This window comes from Lissotriton helveticus, chromosome 1_1 (genome assembly GCF_964261635.1).
Source record: "Lissotriton helveticus chromosome 1_1, aLisHel1.1, whole genome shotgun sequence".
Lineage (NCBI taxonomy): Eukaryota > Metazoa > Chordata > Amphibia > Caudata > Salamandridae > Lissotriton > Lissotriton helveticus.
This window is the reverse complement of record NC_136057.1, coordinates 1,800,438,370-1,800,463,997: the sequence shown is the minus strand read 5'-3', so window position 1 is coordinate 1,800,463,997 and position 25,628 is coordinate 1,800,438,370. Positions and strand designations below refer to the sequence as shown.

At 41.0% G+C, this 25,628-nt stretch overlaps 1 long non-coding RNA gene across 1 annotated transcript in view; it reads right to left on the bottom strand.

Moving 5' to 3' along the window:
• LOC144774780 (uncharacterized) overlaps positions 1–25,628 on the bottom strand; it is a 582,824-nt gene that overhangs the window by 426,248 nt on the left and 130,948 nt on the right. The window lies entirely within an intron of this gene.

The window sequence follows — 25,628 nt, the reverse complement described above, 5'->3', positions numbered from 1 at the left end:
ACTTTTTTGGAGTCTTCCCCAGCTACTGACCGGTTCAGGTGCAGCTGCTCATGGTTCATGACACTTCATGGGCTCTTTACACTGTACTACAAAAAATAAAGACCTTGGGCCAGATGTAGGTCGCCAAATACCGGTCAGTAACGGCCGAATTCAGCCGTTACCGATCGGTATTTGGCTTTTGAGATGTAGGTGGGTCTGAATTTACAGAATCGGTATATTTTCCGATTCGGTAAATTTACCACTTCGGTATTTTACCGAATCGGTAAATATACCGATTCTGTAAATCCATATGTAGGTGACACTCCTAAGAGTGCCACAGGCCCTTCAGATTCGGTATTTTACCACCCAATCCTATTGGGTGGTAAAATACCGAATTCAGGTGTGCATGCACATCTGTGCATGCACTCCTGTGCCATGTGACACACAGACATGCCCTTAGGGCATGTATGGGTGCCACATGGCACACATGCCTGTACTTGGTGTGCTAGAGGGTGTCAAAGTGACACCCCCTGCACCCTTGCAGGATTCGGTATTTACCGAATCTGTAAATACCGATTCGGTATTTTACATTGATTCCTATGGCTTCAAGGTCCATAGGAATCAATGTGAAATACCGAATCGTTATTTACAGATTCGGTAAATACCGACTCTTACAGAATCGGTAATTTTTTACCTACATCTGCCTCCTTCCTATTTACCGACTCTTAAATACCGATTCGGTATGAGTCGGTATTTAGGAGTCGGTAAATAGGAATTACCTACATCTGGCCCCTTATGTTTAAGCAGCTGAGTTCGGTGTAATCCTTCCTTTTACATTGACACTTCAACTTGGCGACAGTTTGGAAGACCAAGCTTTTCCTACACAGGCCCCACCGAAGAATCCTGTGTCTACATCCACATTGTTTCATGAATCGCCGACTGAATTACGTGAGCCCTTTTGGGATTTATTTGATTTTCTCCTGGATTTGCTGTCTGCAGTGTGGAGTGAGTGTTTCAAGCAATCCTGTTTCCGCTGAACTACTCTTAAGTGGTGGCAATGGTTCAGGTATTTTGAGAACTACATTGGAGCCATTAAAAGGAAGAAGTATTCTAATGAAAGGAAAACGGCCTCACTTTTTGGATTATTAAGTGACGCTGGGATAGCTTTTACCTTGGCATGAATATATTGAAGCTGTAAAAAGATTTGAGAAAAGATTTTCGGACCAGCCAAACTTCATGATAGGAAGTCAAAGTTTCTTTCTTAGGAAGCAATTAAGTGTTGAATCCATAGAGGAATACATATCCAGTTTGCGTATTTTGGCAGCCAAATGTGAATTTGGTATGAATCTGGATTTCACGTGAGGGACCAATTTGTTTTAAACTGTTAGAGTAAGAAAATACAAGAGCGATTGCTTGCTTGCAGGAATCCCACACTGGCTAAAGCAATCGATATTGCTAAAACTATTGAGCGATCTTCATTTTCAAGTAAAGTTATTAGAGGTTCAGAGATCAGCAATGATCTTGTGTGTACCATCTCAAATAAAAATGTGCAGAATGACAATAGGAAAGGAAAAAATGGTCCAGCTAATTCTCGAAAGCTGGTTTGTCACAGATGTGGTTCAAAGGAAATAATCCTGGCTGTCCTGACATCGACCGTAGATGCTCCAAATGTAAAAAACTGGGTCACTTCCAAGCCGTGTGCAGATCATCCATCAGAAGAGGAAACAAAGCATTCAGAGTTAACACAGTAGTTAGTATCAAATTCTGAGGATTTACAAGCGTCTTTTAGTTCCTGTAAACCTATATAGAATCTGCATGTTTAGTCAACATACACTATAGGATTGGTGTCAGACTTATTCTAGACACCCTTACCGAGTATGTTAGCCTGTATACCAGCTAGCTCACAGTGCAATTAGGATCCCCTCTTTCTGAGGAGAGAATAGTTCTTGGCAACTATCAAACATGACAACCCTGTCCCATCAGGGATCGTGGAAACATTATACTACTTTTCGCTCAGTCACTCGTGCTTACTTTGTCTCAGAGAGATACACAAAATAAAGATGGGGATGTTTTTCAATAAGCATTTATTGAACCAGCGTCATTCTCGTGTAAAATAGGTGAGCTGAAAGACCATTAGACAGTAACAGATAAAAATGGTTATAAGTACTAACAAAGTAAAAGGATGGTAGATTTCTACGATCTTGCTAAAACAATGAATACAGGCAAATATATAAAATACATGGCAGTAAAATGCATACTCCTATGATGCAACCCTAACTCGATATACCTAAGTGTACCTAGCATTTATGTAAATGGTGTACAGCCAAGAATCCCGCTATGATAAAGTCAACCCCATTACCTGAAGTGAGAGACTGGTGGACCCTGTCTTGGTCTCGAGATGGACACCCTCAAGGAATGTCAGACTACTGTGAGCTGGAGTGTCTGCGTGCAGGAGCCTCAGCGTCCTGCGCCAGTGTGACGGCATGGAAGTCCTTTTCTACTCTGACTACCTCAGCAAAATATGGTGTATATATACCCAAAGTGGTACCCCCTGGGGATATACCTTGTTGTGTCATGTCAGACTAGGATGACAGAAGGAATGATCCTTATGCATGGTAAATATTCGGGAGATGAAATGCCTGTTGTTCTCCTGTGATTCCAAGAATCCTCATTCATAATGAATGAGGTTTAAGCTTTTTAGAGAAAACCCCATGTCTTCTTTGGACATTACCGTAACTAGTTAAAAGGTCAGTACTAAAAACTGTTATGTTGTGTAATATCAGGGGAATGTAGGTGAAAGGTGTATTCACTACCTGAGCCGATATTGGGGTACCTAAATGGAATATAACACAAGATGATGGAATTAGTAACCTTGTGTTGATTGTTGATGAAATATCTTGTGCTTCGTTCAGGGCTCCATAGGGTTTGGGTTTGATTGGTGATAAAAAATTAGAGATCATGGCAGACTCAGTTTCCCCTAGCACTATTTTATCCGACGCGTTGTTCTGTGTTAAACAGTTTAATAAGAAATTGTTACACACAGATGTCCATCCAAAAGCTTTTGGTGGACAGGATATTGTTATGTTAGGATATTTCGTGGAGCATTTTGAGTGTCTTAGGACGTAACATTCTGACTGAAATTTATGTTGCAGAGAAAGGTTGTGATTTGGTGGGCTGGAAGGACTTAGGTAGAATGGGTATTATTCTTAAGCCTGGTAGTGATCAGCCACTTGGTCTGGGTAAAATGGCAATTGCTTCTATTGCATTACCACAAGTTATGTATGCTTATGAAATTGATAACATATGCAGTTGGCATGAGAGTGTTTCTGGGAATAGAAGTGGCTGTGTCAAAGGTGTTGTTCATGACATAGAATGAAAGAACATGCAGTTCCTGTTAAATACAACGTTAGGCCTGTTCCTCTTTGCATTAGAGATCAATTGGAAAACCTATTGGATAAAATGAGTAAAAATGGCATAATTCAACTGATTGATTCTTCTAAATGGGTTTCAGCTCTAGTGTTGGCAAAAAGAAAGGATGGAAATGTACGTTTGTGTGCTGACTTGAGATCACTCAATAAGAACATTGTGGTGGATTGCCACCCTTTGCCTAAGATCCAAGAAATGTTAATGGCTATTTGTGACACAACTTTCTTTTCTATCATTGATCGCAAGATGGCTGCCGTGAGTGAGGCTGTGTAAGCAGCTAGCTCCCTGGTTCCAGGCGTCCGGGAGAGAGGGAGAAAGGAAAACTTCGTTTTGCCTCATGGAAAATTGCCGTGATAGTTTGCCGTGATAGTCTGTGTGTATTCTACGCTGCATGGGCATTCCGCTGCGCCTTACCTGGCTGAATAACGCCGCACGGCTGCCTATGGTTGCTCTCCTGCCTGTGCCTGCGCCTACCCCGTTGATGGACGGAGCCGTTTGGGGCGTTGACCGTTTCCGGGCTGGACACTAGTGTGAGCGCTGCTCAAACCAAGCTCTATTAGCGCGGAGCAGTACTAACGCGACGATATCTCACCGTGGTGAATACTGGCACAAACTATCCCTGCGACGGAGTTCACGAATGTTGCTGAACTTCCTCGAGCTCAGTCGGCGGTCCCCGCTGTGGCGCGCTACACTCTGCCTGTTTTGGACGCAGAGCAGTGTTTTTCCCGGCAGAGGTGGAGGCGGAGGCGGCTCACGGAAGAAAAAGAAGATACCGCCACCATCATCTGTTAGCACCCGTAGCAATAGGAGAGACGGCGCAGGAAGAGACCAGAGAAGAGAGGAGCCGGGCAACGAGGAGCCTGAGATGGCAGAGGCTGCACCACCAACCCCTGGTAAAACCGCTACAAAACAGGGTAAGAACATCAATAAGCCTGCCCTGAAATCTAATGAAGCCTCGTGCGCTAAGAACATTGTATCACAAACATTGCCTGACCTGTTTGGGAAACAAGCTGCCAAAAAAAAATTATTGATGGCAATATTCAAAGTGCAGATTTGACTGTTTTATATCCGCCTAAACAATGTTCTACCACAGTTGAAACCCATAATAATTCTTTAAATCCCATGCTGACTAATCCTCTGAGAAAGGGCATTATGGGAGATGTAGTCTCTGGCGGAGCCGTAATTAGTCGAGCTTGCTCTCTTCCCTCGCTATCAATATCGTCTGAAACTGACCAACAGAATGAAAAAGAAATTCCTACACAGCAAATCAATTTGGAGGTTTCTGAAAAATTCTACTCTCTGTCTGAACTTTCATCGGATGAAGCAACTGGTTTAAACAAAGATTGGGCAGAGTTTAGCTGTGAGAGTCTATCTTCGGGTGGTGAAGTTAGTATGAGTCCTGATAATACTAACGCGGCTACTATCATTAAAAAAAAAGCTATGGAAAAAGAGGTCATCACGTGCGGCGAGTAAAGAAGATGCTCCTAACTCACCCAGAGGGGAAAACATTCTATCTTCTAATTTAGTATCTGCTGCTACTACTGATACTTTGGGATCTAATCACAATTCTATCCTAGATCCGGCTCTACTACAGGAAAATAATGAAATTTGTGAAGAGATCACTCTGAAAACGATTTTTGATACTATGATGAGTCACAGGGCTGAAAGCAAAGCCAAAAACCAACGCACACAGATGACCTGCGCTAAGGTTAAAAATGCAGTTCGCCGTGCAATTAAGATGTGCTCTGAGACCACTGATAGAGTTGTTGAAGCGGAGGCCAGAATCTCTGTTCTGGAAGAAGAAAGCATGTCACAGAGACAGGAGGTTGGTGACTTTAAAGCCCTAAAAGAGGATCTGTCCGACAAAATAGCTAATTTGGAGAATCAGGCCCGTAGAAGTAATCTACGTTTTTTGGGAATTCCCGAAAATAAAGAAGGGTCTGATCCGCGGAGGTTTATTATTAATCTACTAAAAGATGCCTTTCCTGAGATGACTGATTGGGATTGGGCACGAGAAATACAGCGTGCTCACAGATTTCCCTTCACTGTAAGGAATCCACGACAAGGCCAAGAAAACTATCCCAGGGCTATTCTGGTCTCATTTAATAACTTTCTCGCCCGTGAAGCTATTTATGTAACTGCGAGACCAGATAAGAAAGCGGATGGACTGGGCTGTCATTTTTTTGTACGTCCGGATTACTGTCAAGCCACTGTGGCCCAACGGTGGCGATTGAGACAACTGATCCCTGATTTTCAAAAGAAAGAGGTTGCAGTTTTTCTCCAAGGCCCAGCAAAGCTAAAGACTGTATTCAAGGGCACAGTTAAATATTTTATTTCTGAAACTGAAGCCAAAGAATATCTGGATTCCATTTGAAAAATAATTAGGAGTTAAGACTGTAAGAATATAAGACTATAAGATTGCAGGACTATAAGGACTATTAGTTTAGTAATGTATGTTGAGGCTTTCAATTTTTTTTTTTCAATAAGTAGGATTGCTATGCTCTCTCCTATTCTTTTCTTTCTTTTCATTGTTTTTTCTTTTCTCCTTTTTCTTCGTCAGGACGCTATGGGCCAGGGACCCGGCACCCATACGCTTTAGGAACTGGCAGTTCCTATGCCTCATATAATGGGGAGGGAGGGGGGAGGGGTTCTGGGGCAAAGGGTGGGGGTGGGTAGGGGCAAGGGTTGGTGGTGGGGGTGTAAGGCAGAGGTATTCATTGCAAGGATGTTTATAAGGCACTCAAGTTGTAGTACTGAAGAGTATATATTGTCGATGCTTGCTTACATTTTTTTCTTAATTATTATTTCATCATGGATAAAAAGGTGAAAATATGTACAATTAATATCAATTGTCTTAATGATTTAAAAAAGATTGGGATGTTTCGTTCAATGCTCCAGACTTTATCTATTGATTTATTATTTATTCAGGAAACTCATATTGCATGGGATAAGCGCTCTCTTTTGGACAAGCTGGGATTGGATGTTCTGCTTACATCTAAGCAAATGGGTATTAAAAGAGGCATTGCAATCTGTATGCGAAAGGGTGTTGGGAAGTGTCTGAAAACCTTAGCCGATAAATGGGGCAGATGGGGGCTTGCTGAATTAATAATTGGGAGTTGCAAATTCACTATATGTTGTATGTATGGCCCAAATTTAGATGACGCTGAAGTTTTTAATACTATAAATACAGAATTAGCTACTTGGACACAACCAATCATAGTATGTGGGGACCTAAATATTCACCTGCCAGCCGACTGGAATATTAAATCAGGAAGGAGATATATGGGTCGTAAAACCCAGAACTTATAGAGCCCTCAGAGATTTGGTTTTAAATAACGGGCTAAATGATGTCTGGCACAAACTGTATTATAAAGATCCTGGATATACCTTCTATTCTATTCCCCATCAGAAATGTACCCGACTAGATTATTTTTTTGTATCTTCTCTGTTTTTGGAGACAATCAGTATCGAAATACTACCCCAAGTCATATCAGACCATAATCCTATAATTGCTGAGATTCAGGTCCCCACAGAACGTCAAAATTCAATCAGATCCTGGTCATTCCAGAGAAACCTGTTATTAGATGAAGACTATCTTCAATTTATGGCAACTATCATTAATGACTATTTTCTAATAAACAATGACACGGCCTTCCCACAAGTTGTGTGGGATGCTTTTAAATCAATCGTACGTGGAGAGACAATTAGTTTTGCAAACTATAAGAGAAAAAAAATCCAAACAGACTTTAAGGAGAGGTTAAATAAGATCAGGTTAATTGAGATGGACTTATCAACCGCGTGTAAGAATAACACAGGTATAGAAGACGCTCAACTACGTCTAGTAATTGAACGTTCTGGCTTACGGATCCATATTGCCGATGAAGTAGCATCAAAATTTAAGCTATATAAAACTGAACGTTATGAATATAGCGAGCGTACCGGCAAAATTCTAGCACAACGCCTCCGTCAAAAATCTTCTTTAAATGAAATACAAGGCGTCAAAGATACGAATGGTGTTTATCATGAAAGTAGGGAAGGAATTTTAGAATCATTCTACGATTTTTACAAGACATTGTATAATGACCTTAATAATGAAGTTGATAAGACTCTCAATCCCGTAAATTATCTCCATAGTACTAATCAACCGTCATTGTGTTCTGATGAGACTGACTTATTTACACGCTCAATAAGTTGGGATGAGATTGAGAATGCCATTTTGAGTCTTGCGGCAGGTAAAGCCATGGGATCCGACCAGATACCCCTTGAATTTTATCGGACATTTAGACACATCCTGAAACCAGAGCTGTTAAAGATCTTTAATTCGGCTTTTCAAGGTAAACCACCTGATTCCTGGTCTACCGCCATTATAGTTGTTTTCTTAAAGAAGAACAAGGATTCAAAAGAATTAGGCTCTTATCGCCCCATCTCTCTTATCACTGCAGACAGTAAGATTTATTCCAAAATTCTTGCAAATAGACTAAATCATGTAATGTCTAGTTTAGTCTCTCACATTCAACATGGTTTTATTAGACATAGAGATACCACTGATCATGTTAAACGTGTCATTACACTATTAGATTGGGCTCAGGCAAAGGAATCCCCAGTCGGGGTGATCTTACTCGATGCAGAAAAAGCGTTTGATAGAGTAGACTGGGGATTCCTTTGGACTGTGCTAGAATGGAAAGGGTTTCCATCACAATTCATTCAAGCGGTACGATCACTCTATTCTAATCCTAAAGGTGTAATAAGACTAGGTACTGACAACTCGAGACCTTTTTCAATCACCAGGGGGACTAGACAAGGCTGCCCATGCTCCCCGCTTCTATTTGCTCTATACTTAGAACCTTACTTGCACAGACTAATCTTGGAACCTAATATACCATCAGTTCGACTTTTTGAAGTTGACCACAAAGTCTTAGCGTACGCAGACGACGTGGCTATTGTAACCTCTGATGTCTCCTCTGCGCTACCTATAATTATTGACGTGGCTAGAGAGTTTGGGAAAGTTTCTGGCTATAAGCTTAATATTACAAAAACTCAGATTATACATTCTGAAACGGGTAAACCCACCGACATTCCATTAAATACTACTGGCACATACCTCGGTGTAATTTTATCTCCCAAGGTTGATGACATTGTCGCCTTAAATATAGACCCTTTACTTATATCCACTAATAGAACGTTAGAAAGACTCAATAACCTACACTTATCTCTATACGGACGAACTAATGTCATTAAGATGATGATCTTTCCAAAATTTTTGTATTTTTTTCGCACTATTCCTTTATTCTTCTCAATGTCCCTTTTTAATAGAATAGACAGGATGTTGTCCAGGTTTTTGTGGGGGTTCCGTCGCTCTAGAAGATCTTTAAAATGGTGTACTCTCCCGCCAGATTGTGCTGGGCTAGGATTCCCGAATTTTAGAATGTATTATTGGGCTATTACTCTGAAAACAATCCGGGTTCTACTATTTCATGACTATGTAACAGAACCGTCCACGGCACCCTCTATCTTTGAAATGCTCTTAGGCGCTCATGCTCGGCAGTGCTTATTGAAAGTCATCGAACCCAGCTACTATAAAAAAACAAAATTTAAGGTGGTTCTTGCCGCTTTTTTAGTTTGGAGGCAAATGAACAAAACTTTACGTATAACGTCAAAACTGAACTTTTATACACCTTTGTCTGACAATAAGTCACTATCTGAAATTTTTCAAGATATCGTAATTTCCCGATGGCATACGAGACAGATTTACTTATTGGGGCAATTGTATCAAAATGGGGTTTTTATGTCCTTTTCTGAACTTCAAAAGACATTAGGTCTATCTAGGAACGAATTCTTTAAATATCTACAGATCCGTAGTTTTCTAGAAAAAAAAAATTTGCTTCATACTGATACAATGGAGATTATTGACATTCTAGAGAGCTGTAGGAAGAATAACCGTATCGGCACAATCTATCAGTTAATGAGCAATAGGATGCAGAACGACCTCGATCATCAAACCCAGAAATGGCAGAGAAAGCTATGTATAGAAGGGATAGATTTGGTAAAAGCTTTTGAGATGAGTAATAAGACACTAATTAATAGCTCTCTTAAAAGTCAACATTATATGTCCACTCTAGATCTCTATTATACACCTGCTAAGTTGGCAAAATGGAAAGCTTTAAGAGGTATTAACTGTAGCCGCTGTGGAACTTTAGCAGCTGATTCAAGTCATATGTTTTACAGCTGTTCTAAATTGGTCATATACATAGATAAGGTCGAAAAGTTTCTGACCAATCTGTTGCATGTTCAAATCACACTGCATCCTTCTGTTATTATTTTTGGTGTCTATTTTCCCTCTCGGAATCTATCTCTGGATCAAGAATACTTTTTGTTTATTGGAATGTCTATATACCGATCTTGTATCACTTCTAGATGGTTGGATATAGACCCACCAACATTTGAACTTTGGTTGGGAAAGTTGTTAAATGTTTATAGAATGGATAAAGCAGTCTACAAACTGAAGGGATGTAAAACGAAGACTTTTGGCCGGAAGTTATGGTCCACTGGATTTAAATTGTATAATGATTGTTTTTGTAAAGACTTATTTTGTATTCTATGCCTCGTTATGTCCTTGTGTGTTTTTTTTTTACCTCTGCCAAAAAACAATAAAAAAATAAAAAGAGGATAAAATGAGTAAAAATGGCATAATTCAACTGATTGATTCTTCTAAATGGGTTTCAGCTCTAGTGTTGGCAAAAAGAAAGGATGGAAATGTACGTTTGTGTGCTGACTTGAGATCACTCAATAAGAACATTGTGGTGGATTGCCACCATTTGCCTAAGATCCAAGAAATGTTAATGGCTATTTGTGACACAACTTTCTTTTCTATCATTGATCTCAAGTCAGCTTACCATCAGGTAGCGCTTGCACCTAAATCTCAGGACTTGACAACGTTTGCTACACCCTTCGATGCCTTCAAATTTTTAAGATTGCCATTCGGACCAGCATATGCAGCAAGCATTTTTCACAAGCTTATGGATTCTTTATTGAAAGGTGTCATGGGTGTACAGACATTTCAGAATGATAAACTGAATGTTGGTAGAGCTATCATTGAGCATAATATAGTACTGGACAAAGTGTTAAGCATTTTAAGCAGCAGAGGTATGACTGTCTCCAAAGAAAAGTGCAAATTTCTTGTCAAGGAACTGGACTACTTAAAGCACATGATTACATCTGAAGGTATTAAGCCTAAACACGATTTTATTTATGCTATTCGAAAGACTAGAAAAGATTGACAAGGAATTTGTCATCTTCAAGGACAACACCATCAACTTTAAATCCTCTAAGTTTGGAAAAAGAAATCAAAATATTTAGCTTGGAACAGTTTATCCTTACTTAAAAGATGATTTCTACATGAAAATAGACTCTCGAAGAGTCTTGGCTGAATACCCAGGAAGGTCTAGAAATAAATTCCTTACATTTTCAGAGTCACCATCAGATTCCACAGGAGACACAGACGTGGGGAAAGGCCCCTCTAACAGGAATCAACTAAGAGATAATTCTTTTTCAGAGAAAGACCTACAGAAAATACAAGTCAGGTTCAAACAAAATGAGCATTAGGTGCCTGGTCTATAAAACGTAGACCCAATCGTGAATCTGTCAAAGAAACTTTTAACAAAGGACAAAACATTGGTTCTAAAATTAGGCTTGAAGTTTGTTCCCAATCTACATACAGATTTTGCTAAACTGAAAATAGAAGCCATAGAATTCTTCAGAAAAATTTGACATAAATCTTTGTTTTCCACCAGACAGAAGGATATGACAGCAGAACCAACTGAATTGAGGAGCAAATCACGATGTATTCCTCCTACACACATGATTCCAAAGGAAATTCCTGCATATAAACAAGTGGTACTGTCTTCAATTCAACAACTAGAGAAACAGAAACCCTATACAAAAAATGGAGCAGTCATTCTCTGGCCTAAAGAAATGTATCTGAAGGAAGGACATTAACAGGTCCTAAACCAAGTCTGGTACATACAAATCAACACGAACTCCACACGAGAATTGCAGAGTTGGATCAATGCAGTCACTAAAGAGGGCTTCGAACAAGGAATACTAGGGAAGAAAGAATTTGAATATCTACCCAAAAATAATCCCAGAATCCCGTTAATCATTTTTTTAACAAAAATCCACTAAGAGCCTAAAGAGCCACCGGAGAGACCAATTTTTTCTGGTTGCAACTCTTTCATGGGACCAATATCCAAATACGTGGAAACTTTCCTGAAACATTTCTTACAAGAAGTACCCTCCTACCTAAGCGACACCATGGATTTTATTAATAAAATGAAAGGCATACACTTCGATTCTTCCAAGCAGTAGCTAGTATCCCTAGATGTGGTCTCTTTATATACACACATTCCATAAGATGAGGCCCTAGAAGCTCTGGAATATTATCTAGAATCCAGAAATCGCCCACATCAAGTACCAACTGAGTTTATTCTGACATTGGCCTCTATATCCCTTAATAAAAACTACTTCAAGTTCGAAGATTCATTCTACATCCAAACAAAGGGCACCACAATGGGTTGTCCCTTTGCTCCAGATATGGCCATAGTGTATAAACAATAAACAAAGGAAGAGAGGTTAATGTCTCTAGTAAGCCACTTAAATGGAGCCTCAAAGACTCTAGAAGTTCACACCCTATTTGGGTTGAAAAGAAAGCCCTCACACACCGACCTGGTCGGTGTCATGCTTCATCATCGGGCCCCACCGAAGAGACCTAGTGCCTCTTTGGTGTGCTACGACGCCAGGAGACTGCGGAGCAGGTATCGTGTGATGGGTGTGTTGGAGGGTTAAATTAAACTTTAAAAGTGTCTAAAGGGTATCTACAAAAATTTTTTATTAATGATCCCTAACACACAATAAAAGAAGGTTCTATGTGACTGAATTATAAAGCCAAGGTAATGGATGGTTTAATTCAGATATAACGTAGTCAACATGTTTCAGCCTTAGTATTGGTTTCAATTTACCTAGGCATTCATCAGGACAATGTTAAACCCCGGCGGTATGGACTCTCTAATCGTCCACCCTAACCTGGGGACGTGAAAGTGAAAAATGAAAAAAGTGTTAAAGTGCATAAAAATAGGAAGAGCAATTGCTCATTCCAAAAAATCACTCCTAATTATGGAGTGTCTTGGCACTTTAAAGTTAGGCGCTATCTGCACCATGGGTCTCAGGAGGGGGGTTGGAGTGTCCCTGGCACATCGCCCTCAGCACTCGCAGCCCGCTTGTACACCTCGTAACTCCTCAACCGGACCCCGACATAGTGTATAAAGCCTGTTTAGAAGACAAATATATTTTTAACAACAATCCCCATCAGGAACATTTGAAACAGTGGTATCATTACATAAGCAATATTCAGTGACTTTGGGATGGTACAGAACAAGAATTGGACAGCTTATTTCAATGGCTTAACTTTAGACATCCGGACATCAAATTCACACTCACTAAGAATAAAAACAGCTTAACATTCCTTGATGGGGAAGTCAAAAATATCCAAAATGTCCTCATTCCAACTTTACATAAGAAAACAGCAGATCGGCATACCCATTTCCATTATAAAAGCTTTCACCCATGAAGCCTGAAGGACAATTTACCATATGGACAACTGTTAATGATCAGAAAAAACTGCTCACGCAAAGAAAATTATACAATATATGCAAAAGCTTTCTTAGAACAACTGAGAGACCGCGGTTACCCCAAAAAGTTGCTAAAACAAGCTATGAAAAGAGCACACTATACACCTCGAGAATGTCTACTATCTAAAAAGGAAAACAACAGGACGATAAGTTGGTCTGCATCTCCACATTTGCACCGCACACAAATGAATTTCGTATTATTGCACTCAAAAACTGGCACGTACTTCAAAACATGGAACAACCATTACAACCCAGCATAGGCCAACAAATAGTACGGGCAGAGATCCCCTCAACAATCAAGAAAAAAGACCTACTAGCCCAGTAGAATCTCAAACCCATTGTTGGACACCACAAATGTGGCAACTGCTCAGTTTGTGGTACAAAAGGGGGTGGTGATGGACGGAGCATCTGAACCAATTAAACACTCACACCCAGTCAACAAATCTGGGTTTGCTCCATCACCGTTCTTTAGCTTACTCTGCCACCCCAGTTCAGACATGGCCATATGCAAATCAGTCTGACCCTGTGCCTCATGGGAACAGTCCAGCCCGAACTGCCAAGCCATGCCTTCCCTGGACCAGAAACAAGCTTCCGAGGACCGGTTTCAGGCATTTCAGCAGTCTTCAGCCCGGCCCGTCACCCCGAGTGGGATGGGTATGCTCAGACGTGAGTCCCATATTCTCCACACCACTGGAGTCAAGCTATCCTGGCTGAAGACGGCTGATAGCCAGCAACCAGTCCTAGGATGCTTGATTCCGGTCCAGGAAAGACATGTCTTGGCAGTTCGGGCTGGACTGTTCCCATGAGGCACAGGGTCAAGGCTGATTTGCATATGGCCATGTCTGACCTGGGGTGGTGTGGAGTGCAAAAAAAAACGATGGATTTAGGCCCAGACCTCTGTACTGGGGTGAATGTATGACATTGTTCTGCATTCTGTCCATCAACTGTTGTTTTTGCATTTGTCACCCCGAGTGGGATGGGTATGCTCAGAAGTGAGTCCCATGCTCTCCACACCACTGGAGTCAAGCTATCCTGGCTGAAGAAGACTCATTCGACAGCATTTCTAACCTTACTGATAACCGAGCAGACATCCGAACATACACTGAGACACAATTTCAAGAAATGTATTCACTTATCAAAGATGCACCTTCATTCAACGCCCAAGGTAGCTCTGTCACACAACAATTACAACAGTTGGAATTTATCACGAAGAGAGCACTTAGTCAGCGATTACATGCCTCAACATTGATACAGTACCACAAGGTTCAAAGAATACCACGAGGGTTACGATTACCAATAAAACCACTACTTTACAAATTTCAATACAATAAAAGATTCATGGAGAAATGGCAAGCAGTACTTAATAAATGCTCATTAGATTTAATTATTCTTTTAGTAGAAGAACTTTCTAAAACGATCAAGGAATTGGAAGAAGAGATACACATCATTAAATCAAATTTATCCAGTCGCTGTGAAGCTGATTTTTGGAAAATAACGTTAGAGGATCTAAACACCAAGTTGGATTCTTATGGGAAAGACATTCAAGAGCGAAAACTACGTAAATTCCGAAGGGATACTATTGACTATAAATTGAATGAGGTCTACACCTGGGCTGAGGTGTATGCTAAACGCCGTCCTCAAAAACCAACAACATCATCCCAGGAATCAATAGTATCGGATACCGACTTGGACACTTCGAGACGTCCAGTAGTTGTTGAGCAAGAGTCAACAACTTCAGCCCCAAAAAATGGAGCAAGCACATCACCATCAACGACAACAGCTCCTTCTTTTTTAGACAAGGGCCAGGGAGGAGGCAGACCTCCAGATACAAAAAAACAAGGAGGGGCAAAAGACAAAGCGAAGGAAGCCAAAGAAAAGGAAGCCAAGGAACGGGAAGCAGAGGCACGGAGCTTGAGAAGCAAGGGCAAACCCTCGTAATTAACATCTCAACTAAACAATTAACCCATCAGCAAGAACTCGTACTAAACAAAGGAACTTCGTTTGTACCTGTGTACAACACAAACAAATTAGAAATGGAAGTATCTATTTTTCGATTCCTGAGAAATTTGAGATTAAAACATTTTTTTACAAACGTAATACCCACGTTAGAAACACCCGTACCTGAACTTGATCCTGAAGATCTTGAATTAAGAGCATTCAAACCCAAAAGCACGTTTATGCCTCCGGTATCTCACAAAATTTTAGATACATTTGAGTCATTGGTCCGACATGACCTTTCCAAATTGAATTTACGTCCTCAAGTCTCTGTCAACTTGAGGAAAGATGAGATGGATATGTTACGGAAACTAAGTTCTGACGAAGAAATAACTTTTCAAACAGCGGATAAGGGCGGAGCCCTGGTCATGATGGACACTAGTGTCTATGTTAACAAAGTGTTTGAACATCTATCAGACACGACCACATACATGAAATTGGATGAGGATCCAACAGAGAGATTCATGAATACACTCAACCAAATCCTTGATAAAGCTGAACAAATGGCCTGGATTACACCATCATTACGGAATTTCTTGACGGTACAATACCCGAGGAGGCCTAAATTGTACTTGCTCCCAAAGGTGCATAAAAGTCTCACCGATCCCCCGTTTCGGCCATTAGTATCTGGTTGTGAATCTATCTTTGCACCAGCAGGACAACTCATTGATCACTTTCTTCAAAAATGTGTTCAATCGTGGCGTAGCTTTGTCAAAGATACTACGCATTTTCTCAACTTGTTGCAACAAGTACAACACGACTACAATCCAACTTGGTTGATGTGCACTATCGATGTTACATCTTTGTATACATCTATTCCATTGAAAGAGGGTGTTGACGCCTGCGAGTGGGCTTTATTACAATTACCAGAACTAGCAGTGAACAAAGTTTTATTATTGGAGTTATAAATTTTTTGTCTCCAACACAGTTACTTGAAATGGCAAGATGACTTCTACTTGCAGGTCAGTGGAACCTCCATGGGTTTTCCGGGGGCTCCGGCCTAGGCAAACACGTTCATGGCACAATTTGAATCTGATAACATCTACAGTCAAGAGATTTGGAACAAAAATTTGGTATTCTATGTAAGATTCATGGATGACATTTTCTTAATTTGGAACAATTCGAGAGACTTATTGGAACAAGTCATCTGTGATCTGAATAGCAAACATGAACCTATCAAATTCACACACGTCATCAGTCAACAAAGCATCAATTATCTAGACGTCTTGATCAGCAAGCACCAGCACAGACTTGAAACATCTGTCTTCACGAAACCAACAGACAGAAATAACCTGCTATTACATTCCAGTTTCCAACCTCCATCATTAATCCGAAATTTACCATACTCTCAAATGTTGAGAGTTAAACGGATAACTTCCAATGACACCACCTTAGTAGAGGTGCTGCAAAAACAACAAGACAAATTCAGTAAATGAGGATATCCCTCTAACATTTTGACCGAAGCACTGAACAAAACACAAGCTAAAGAACGTGAGTCTTTACTCATTCCTAAGATCAAAACGCAGTCTAAGCGTCATGTCTTTGTCTCCAAATATTCCACTAGATCATATGCGATTAAACGTATTATCAAATCAAGATGGGAATTATTAAGACAGGAACCTGATTTCAAAGGTTTATTTGACGAGGAACCGCTTTTCGCGTATACCCGCAGCAAGAACATTAAGGAAATCTTGGCAAGCAAAATGGAAATTGAACAATGTTTTCACGGAATGCGCAAATGTTTTAATTGCGTTCACTGCAACAATGTGTTTACTGGCAATGTGATACACCATCACCCATTCGGGAAACGCAATTACACTTAGATACAATGGGGATTGTAATTCTGCTCACGTAATTTACTCCATAAAATGTCCCTGCGGTCTACTATTTGTAGGCAAAACTTCAAGAACAATCAAAATACGCATTACTGAACACAAAAGCACGTTGCGCACTAAGTCAATCAAATCATATTTCTCTGCACATTGGTTAGAACACCAGCACACTAATGCACAATTGAGATTCACTATTCTAGAGACCTTGAGTTTGAGGGCCGACCACAATCACACCATACTACTTGCACAAAGAGAAGCTTTGGTGGATAAAATATTTGCAAACTTTGGTACCAGGTAGGCTCAATGACAGGATCGAACTGCAATGTTTCTTGTGATACGTTTTTTGATCCTCAGTGTTGTAAATGTGATTATCTTCACGTCAAAACCTTTATCTGTAATATATTTTTTGGGATGTTCTTTTCCCTATTTGCTGTATGCACATGCACATTTTCTAATTTCTTCTACTAACTTGTAGGGTATCCGCCACTCTTCTTTATGTTCTTCTAAAAAAAATGTTTTCGTTCTCACTGTGGCACTTTAACCAGCATTTGTAATACTGTTTGCGTGTTTCTTCCTTAAAATACTATTTGGTAAGGTACGATCTATGTGGTGACATACCCACTACTTTTCCCATCATCCTGGATACAATAAGATTTTACGACCATTGGTGAGGAGTCATCTATTCCTCTACATCACAACAGGTTGCCGTCATTTGTATCGGAAAACCTTTGCGATTACATTGACGTGAGTAGAGCTACATGCGGAGTGAGTTCTGCATGTCCAGAGGTTTTATCCCATTCGTTTAGCGCATACACAGTTAGTCTATCTTTTTCAGGCTTGCTGATACAGTTGTTGGTTACGCGAGTTTCACTCGTGTAATAGAGTGATTATCATTTTTAGTTTTTCCAGAAATAGGGTAAGTCGCGGTAAAACCTCATGCTGAGTGAATATATGACGTTACAACGAATTCCGTTGCAACGCATGCCTTTACCACGCATGCGTTACAACGGAATTCTTTTACCGCGCATAACAATTACCTCGATTGCTAGCGTGGTGACATCATACGTCGTTAAGAGAAAGCGGAAGTTTATTTTCCGTTTTCTCTTAAACGGCGCTGATAAAATACATAACCCGACGTGACATCAGGTGAGTTTTTTTTGGGGGGGAGACCTCCCCAAGCCCCCCTTTTTTTACTTTTTACCTTTACCACATATACCTTTACTACAAACCTCGTAGTAAAGGTATGCGTGGTAAAAGCTTTCGTGGTAACCACGCATGCGTTGTACTGCATGCGTGGTTAACGATTTCGTGGAAACGGCTTCGTTGTAATGGCCGTTTCCCATGCTGAGTGCACACACAGAGCATTTTTCATTTCTCAATCATCATTTTTTATTGATTGTAACCGGTGTTTGTTTTGATGTTTATCTCAGCCTGGCTTCGTTAGCGTCTTAGCTTGGAGACAAGTTTACACTTTTCACTACTATATCATGGCGGATCCCGCGAGTCCTCTTTCTATGCTTTTTGCAGTCTCACGTGTTTATTAGTTTGAGGGCAGCAACAGCTTCCGCATCTCTTACGAGCTCTGTGGGAAGTCTAATGATTCAGGAAGACATGTTTTTAATCTTACAAGGTGAGCACACAGCCGCGTCCGAGCATCTTCTTGATAAGCGCCGTGAAGCTTTAATTATGACTTTGCAAGTGGAGGTATCCCAGTAAAGGTTTACCGTTTTAATTACAGACCGCGAGAACTGGGGTGGTGTGGAGTGCAAATAAACGATGGATTTAGGCCCAGATCTCTGTACTGGTGTGAATGTATGACATTGTTCTGCATTCTGTCCATCACTGTTGTTTTTGCATTTGTCACCCCAAGTGGGATGGGTATGCTCAGACACGAGTCCCATGCTCTCCACACCACTGGAGTCAATCTATCCGGGCTGAAGACGGCTGATAGCCAGAAACCAGTCCTAGGATGCTTGATTCCGGTCCAGGAAAGACATGGCTTGGCAGTTCGGACTGGACTGTTCGCATGAGGCACAGGGTCAAGGCTGATTTGCACATGGCCATGTCTGCACTGGGGTGGTGTGGTGTGGAGTACAAAAACACGATGGATTTAGGCCCAGATCTCTGTACTGGGGTGAATGTATGACATTGTTCTGCATTCTGTCCATCAACTGTTGTTTTTGCATTTGTCACCGCGAGTGGGATGGGTATGCTCAGACGTGAGTCCCATGCTCTCCACACCACTGGAGTCAAGCTATCCTGGCTGAAGACGGCTGATTGCCAGAAACCGGTCCTAGGATGCTTGATTCCGGTCCAGGAAAGACATGGATTGGCAGTTCGGGCTGGACTGTTCCCATGAGGCACAGGGTCAAGGCTGATTTGCATATGGCAATGTCTGAACTGGGGTGGTGTGGAGTGGAAAAAAACGATCGATTTAGGCCCAGAACTCTGTACTGGGGTGAATGTATGACATTGTTCTGCATTCTGTCCATCAACTGTTTAGGTCTCGTCCTTTACCATTCCGAAGGAATGGGAAATGGCGAGAATTCAAGTGCTCGAACTGATTGTCAAACCACCGCATTTTTTTGTGGCGTTTTCTTCGAGTGCACGTGGCCACAGGCACGCGCTTTTGGCCCATACACTTTTGTGGCCATCTGTTCCTCAATGTCCCTCCCACCCTTCGTTTGATCTTGCCGCGAGTTCAGGCTAATGGCCCTCCCCCAGCACAGAGCGTGCATCGGGGCCGCACAGCACATCAAAGGGCTTCTCCCAGCGTGTGCTGTGCGGCTTCTCCTCCCCTAATTATGTGGCCGGCCGTACTTGTGTTTCCCGGCCGCTTCCCGGCCGCTCTTGTATTTAATTAGCAGCAGCAGCATTTCTCCTGCGCCAGGCCACATCAAAGGCTCTGTGCCACTTTCACCCACACGTAATACACAAAAAATTGCCCCCTCTCCAGTTATTTTAAATTGAGGACCAAATACACTCTTATTTTAATTCGGTCCGGTATATTTATTCATACCTTTTAATCATATTCTTTTGTACAAAAAACGTTTCAAATGGCAGAAAGAGAATACACCAAACAAACAATTACTGACAAAACTTATTAGATGAACAATTAACAAAAAACATATTCACGAAATTATCAAACAATAAATATACACAATACATCCAACATTCACTATACATTGCAGTGCAGTGCAGAATTTTGCAATATATGACTTTTTGAATAAAAATTTCCACGAATACCAGTCCTATATTTACTCCCCAAAATACATAAGAACCTAGCCGAACCACCAGGGCGTCTGATTGTTTATAAGATAGGCAATATGTTGTTTGTTTCACAGACTGTTGCTCGCTGAACACAGAGCACTGCCTGACAGTTGAGGAAAAGAGTCGTGCCTAGTGATAGAAGTTAAACCACATAGTATCACACAGGTACATTTGTTTTTATCCAAACGGTGGAGTTTTAAAAATAGAGGCGACTTGGTTGTATTAAAACTACGCTTTTCTGCATCCCAACAGAATAATACAAAGCCCTGAAGATGGTTTGGACACTCATGGTCCAAACTTGAAACGCGTCTGCAACGCAAGATAGCGCAGTTCAAGACTGTTGCTCGCTGAACACAGAGCACTGCCTGACAGTTGAGGAAAAGAGTCGTGCCTAGTGATAGAAGTTAAACCACATAGTATCACACAGAATAATACAAAGCCCTGAAGATGGTTTGGACACTCATGGTCCAAACTTGAAACGCGTCGGCTACCCCAGCAAGAGCGAATTGTAACAACTAAAGTGTTTCAGGATAATTGTGATACATGCCTCTATTTGCTCTTTGAATGTAGTAATTTCATTCTTGTTTATGTAAAGAAGTTTGATCATTGATTTGATCTCATATATTGCAAAATTCTGCACTGCAATGTATAGTGAATGTTGGATGTATTGTGTATATTTATTGTTTGATAATTTCGTGAATATGTTTTTTTGTTAATTGTTCATCTAATAAGTTTTGTCAGTAATTGTTTGTTTGCTGTATTCTCTTTCTGCCATTTGAAACGTTTTTTGTACAAAAGAATATGATTAAAAGGTATGAATAAATATACCGGACCGAATTAAAATAAGAGTGTATTTGGTCCTCAATTTAAAATAACTGGAGAGGGGGCAATTTTTTGTGTATTACAAGTATATAGGGCCCAGCCCTCCTTCAGCCCCACCAAGGGTCTACCTCCTTTTTGTGTTCAATTTAGAGCGGATACCAGATCCGCGAGAGGTGTAGGGGCACAATAACAAAGTAGCAGCTGTGAAGGACCGTGTTTTCCTTCGAATATTATGGCAGAGAAAGATACACTATCTTTTAGTGAGAGTCATATCCAGTCTCTCATTGCCTCTGCACCGTTTGGATCTATTTCTTTAAGTACCACTGCCAAACAACAAAACGAGTCTGAAAAACTTACAAGACTTTATAAAAAACACGTAAGAACTGAATTACATGGCTATTTCTTGCTAAAACACCTTCAGGGTGGAACTATTCCCTGGGGTCTCCAGGTTAAGAACATACCAGTTATTTTTGTAGACGACGCTGAATACAAAAAGGGATTCAGCTACATCAATACTAAATGTAGCCGGGACTTGATGGTCCATACCATCGAGACGGCACAAAGGTTGTGTAAAAAATAACTAGAGGAAATAGAAGAGCTAACAAAAGCTATTGCGGATAACCCAGCGGTCACTGATGCCAAGACTCTTCTTGACAAAATCCAAAAAGACATACAGGTCTTTAAGGATATTACAATAAATAATAAAAGTTTGAAATACGAGAAAGACACCAAATCGTTTAAAATAGAACAAGTATACCCCTTTTTAAAAGAGGATTACTATACTCAGGCTGAGTCACGCATGGCGTTGAACGACTACCAAGGTAGATCTCGAAATCGATTCACCACCTTCTCTGAGACTTCGTCATCAGATTCTTCAGACCCAGACGCAAGAGGGAATAATTCACGCAAACAGGTTGCTTTTTTAGAGCGGGGCCAACAAGGAAGAGCCAAGTCCAAAGTCCCATGGCAAATGCGAACGCGCAAACGGTTCTACCAATCATAAGCAACCCCAATGTAGTGGTCAATCTTTCTGATCGAACACTGACAAGACAGGAAGAATCCTTACTCAATCTTGGCTTGAAATTCGTCCCTTGCAAACGAACAGACTATACAAAATTGAAGATAGAAACGTTGGAGTTTTGCAGGAAACTCAGGTTAAAGGCCTTCTTTTTAACCAGCCGGCTCTTCAAAATACTGAGGCAACTGGGCTAAGAAATAAATCTAAATTTGTCCCACAGCAAAACATTCCAAAGCAAATACAAGCATTTGAACAAATCATGCTTTCTTCAATAAATAAAATGGAAAGAACTAAGAAGTATGTACCTCCCAATATCAGCAAGGGAGAATTACAAGCAATATGTAGTCTGAAAGAAGATCCCTCGCTTGTCATAAAGCAGGCGGACAAGGGAGGAGCAGTTGTCATCTGGCCCCGCGAAAAATATGTCGCTGAGGGATTGAAACAGGTTAACAACACTGAATGGTATCGAGCCCTCAATGAGGACCCCACAAAACAGATCCAAGGATTGATCGCTCAAGTGTTAACACAAGGGAAAGAGGAAGGTTTTTTGGGGAGTAAAGAATTTGACTTTTTGAATAAAAAATTTCCACGAATACCAGTCCTATATTTACTCCCCAAAATACATAAGAACCTAGCCGAACCACCAGGGGGTCCGATTGTTTCGGGCTGCGATTCCTGTTTGGAACCAATATCCAAATATGTGGATTTCTTTTTAAAGCCCTTTTTGACGGAGGTAAAATCGTATCTCAGAGATACTACAGATTTCCTACTGAAAGTAGAAGGATTGACCTTTGACCCAACTACACAAATAATGGGAACCATGGACGTCACGTCCCTCTACACACAAATACCTCAAGAAGAGGCATTAGAGGTAATTGAACTATTCCTAGAGAAAAGGGAAAAGCCACATAGAGTGCCAACCAGCTTCATTTTAAAGCTTGCAGCAATAGCTTTGCAAAAGAACTACTTTACGTTTAATGAGCGGTTTTATATGCAAATCAAGGGCACTGCCATGGGGTGTCCTTATGCCCCAGAAATGGCAGTGCTCTACATGGCACAGTATGAGTCTCTATTTATAGAGAATAATAACCCATACAAATGTAACATCAAACAATGGTGGCGATACATAGACGACGTCTGGCTCCTGTGGCAGGGGAGCCAGACGGACCTCTTGGCGTTCCATGACTGGATTAATAACAGGCATAGGGATATCAAATTCTCTATTGAGACAAGTACCACCAGAATGACATTTTTGGATGTAGAGGTCACCTGTGAGGATTGTAAATTAAAGACGTCCTTATATAAAAAACTGACTGATAAAAACACCATTTTGCACCACAAAAGCTACCACCCCAGAAGCTTGAAGGCCAATTTGCCGTATGGACAAATGTTGCGCATCCGGAGAAATTGCTCCGAGATAGCTGACTATGACCATCATGCCCAGGCGTTCTGTAATGAAATGACCTACAGAGGTTACCCACGAAAACTGTTGAAGAATTCCCTCAAAAGGGCCAGATGTACCCCTCGAGAAACTCTACTACAGGTTAAAGAGAAGAAGGAACTGGATAAACTAGTTTGCATTACAACCTTTGGGCCAGACACGCATAACCTCAGGCAAGCGGTGCTTAAAAATTGGCACCTGCTTGAAAATTTAGAATGCCCCTTTCCGCGTCCCATCTTCGCATATAAAAAGAATAAAAGCGTGGGGGAACAAATAGTGAGAGCAGATCTTCCAAAATCTCAGCCAAAACATGACCTCCGAGCATTATGGGACATGAAACCATTAGAGGGCCACCACAGATGCGGCAATTGTGTTGCATGTGGAAACACGATCGAAGGTAATGAGTTCCAGCACCAAGGAGTTAAGTGGCGACATCTAAGTTTTTCAAATTGCAAAACCAAAAACGTGATCTATGTGATCATTTGCCCTTGTCAAAAAATCTACATAGGCAAAACAAATCAGCAGGTTAACCTCCGAATAGGACAACACAGGTCGAGAATTAAAAAGAAAATACTCACAGCTCCTATGGTTGAACATTTCGTTGAGATGTCACATAGTGAAACCGACTTCAGGTGGTCTGTCCTCCATACAATGAGCAATGTACAACGCCCTGCGGACATTGAAAGGATGCTACTTGAGAAGGAAGCATACCTTATCCTTAAATTTAACTGTACAATGACTGGATTAAATAATATGACTGAATTGTCAAGAATTTGAGACTTTCCATCACACTGCCCGGTTATCCTTGCAAAGCTTGCAGCAAAAGTTCTTGATTCAGGAAGTGATGTATTAAAATATGCATTCCTTTTGAGTATTAATGACAATACTTGTGTGATTTTTATCTTTCTAATAATATAGGTATCCCAAAAAACCAATTTGTCACCCACGCAACCATGATTCATGCGTTCCAATTTTAAACACACTACAACTCCCACAATGCATTGACTTTACAAATAAGTCCCTTTTTATAGTTAGACAACATGGCGGCTAGCTACACACTCGAGCTAGTAGCAACCGAGGAGCATAACAGAAAAAGAGCGCACTGCGAATGCAGGTAATGAAATCTACGCGGTAGCGCAGAATCTCATTTCTTCACCCCGCTGAACGCGGAGTGTTTAATAATGCGCTTGATTTTTTCGAACAGAACGGGAGATTTGTTATCCCAAGCGGAACCCGCCAAGCACTAAACAGAAGGCGAGGCCGTTTTTCCTACAGCCCCGGACGGGGCGGTAGACGGGAGGCGAGAGGCGACGCCTTGCTCTACCGAAGATTCAGGTATGCAGACCTGTTTCTGTAGTGAGGCTGCCGGTTTTATGTAAACATGTGAATCTCTATAAATATTGTGTACTCACAAGTGCGTTATACAAACAGGTAGACGTGGAGGACTTAAAGAGAAAGAAAGAAAACAAAGGCCTTTGACTGGTATCCTTACATGATTTGAAGGTACGAAACGGGTTTGGGAATAACACGTACTTATTCCTCCTAGTTGACATTTAAGGGTTATCTAAAAGCAGGTTATATGTCATTTAATTAGGATCATAAGAACAAGGAACAAGACATTCTCCCGCCCCCCGGTGCAACGCAAGATAGCGCAGTTCAAGGTACAAAAAACCATTCTCAAATTAGTATTAGGTGGTCTTTAAATCCCTGGCATTACAATGAGTAAAGATAGGCAATATGTTGTTTGTTTCACAGACTTGGAGTTCTGGACTTTTTGGTTCCGTCCAGAGGTGTCAGGGAAAACACCCGAAGACCCCGGAGTTCAACCTGTCTCGGTGCACAAACAAACAGAAACACGGGCTTCTCGATGGTGGCGTCAAAGACCAAAGGTTTATTACTGCAGGGACACAGAAGTCACAGAAACTGCACACGGGCAGTGTCTAGGAGCCTGTTCAATTTGTACAAAGAGGGTTGTTCCTTATGTACTAAATATTCTGCTCGGGGCAAATTCTTTACATGTTACCACAGTTCTAAACATTCGTGTCTTAAACAATAAATATTTGGCGTTGCACAGGAATCGTCAACAGTATCTGATGTCAAAACATTACGAATGAGGGGTTCCCACTAGTCCATCATAATCCCATGTCAATTTTTCATTCAAG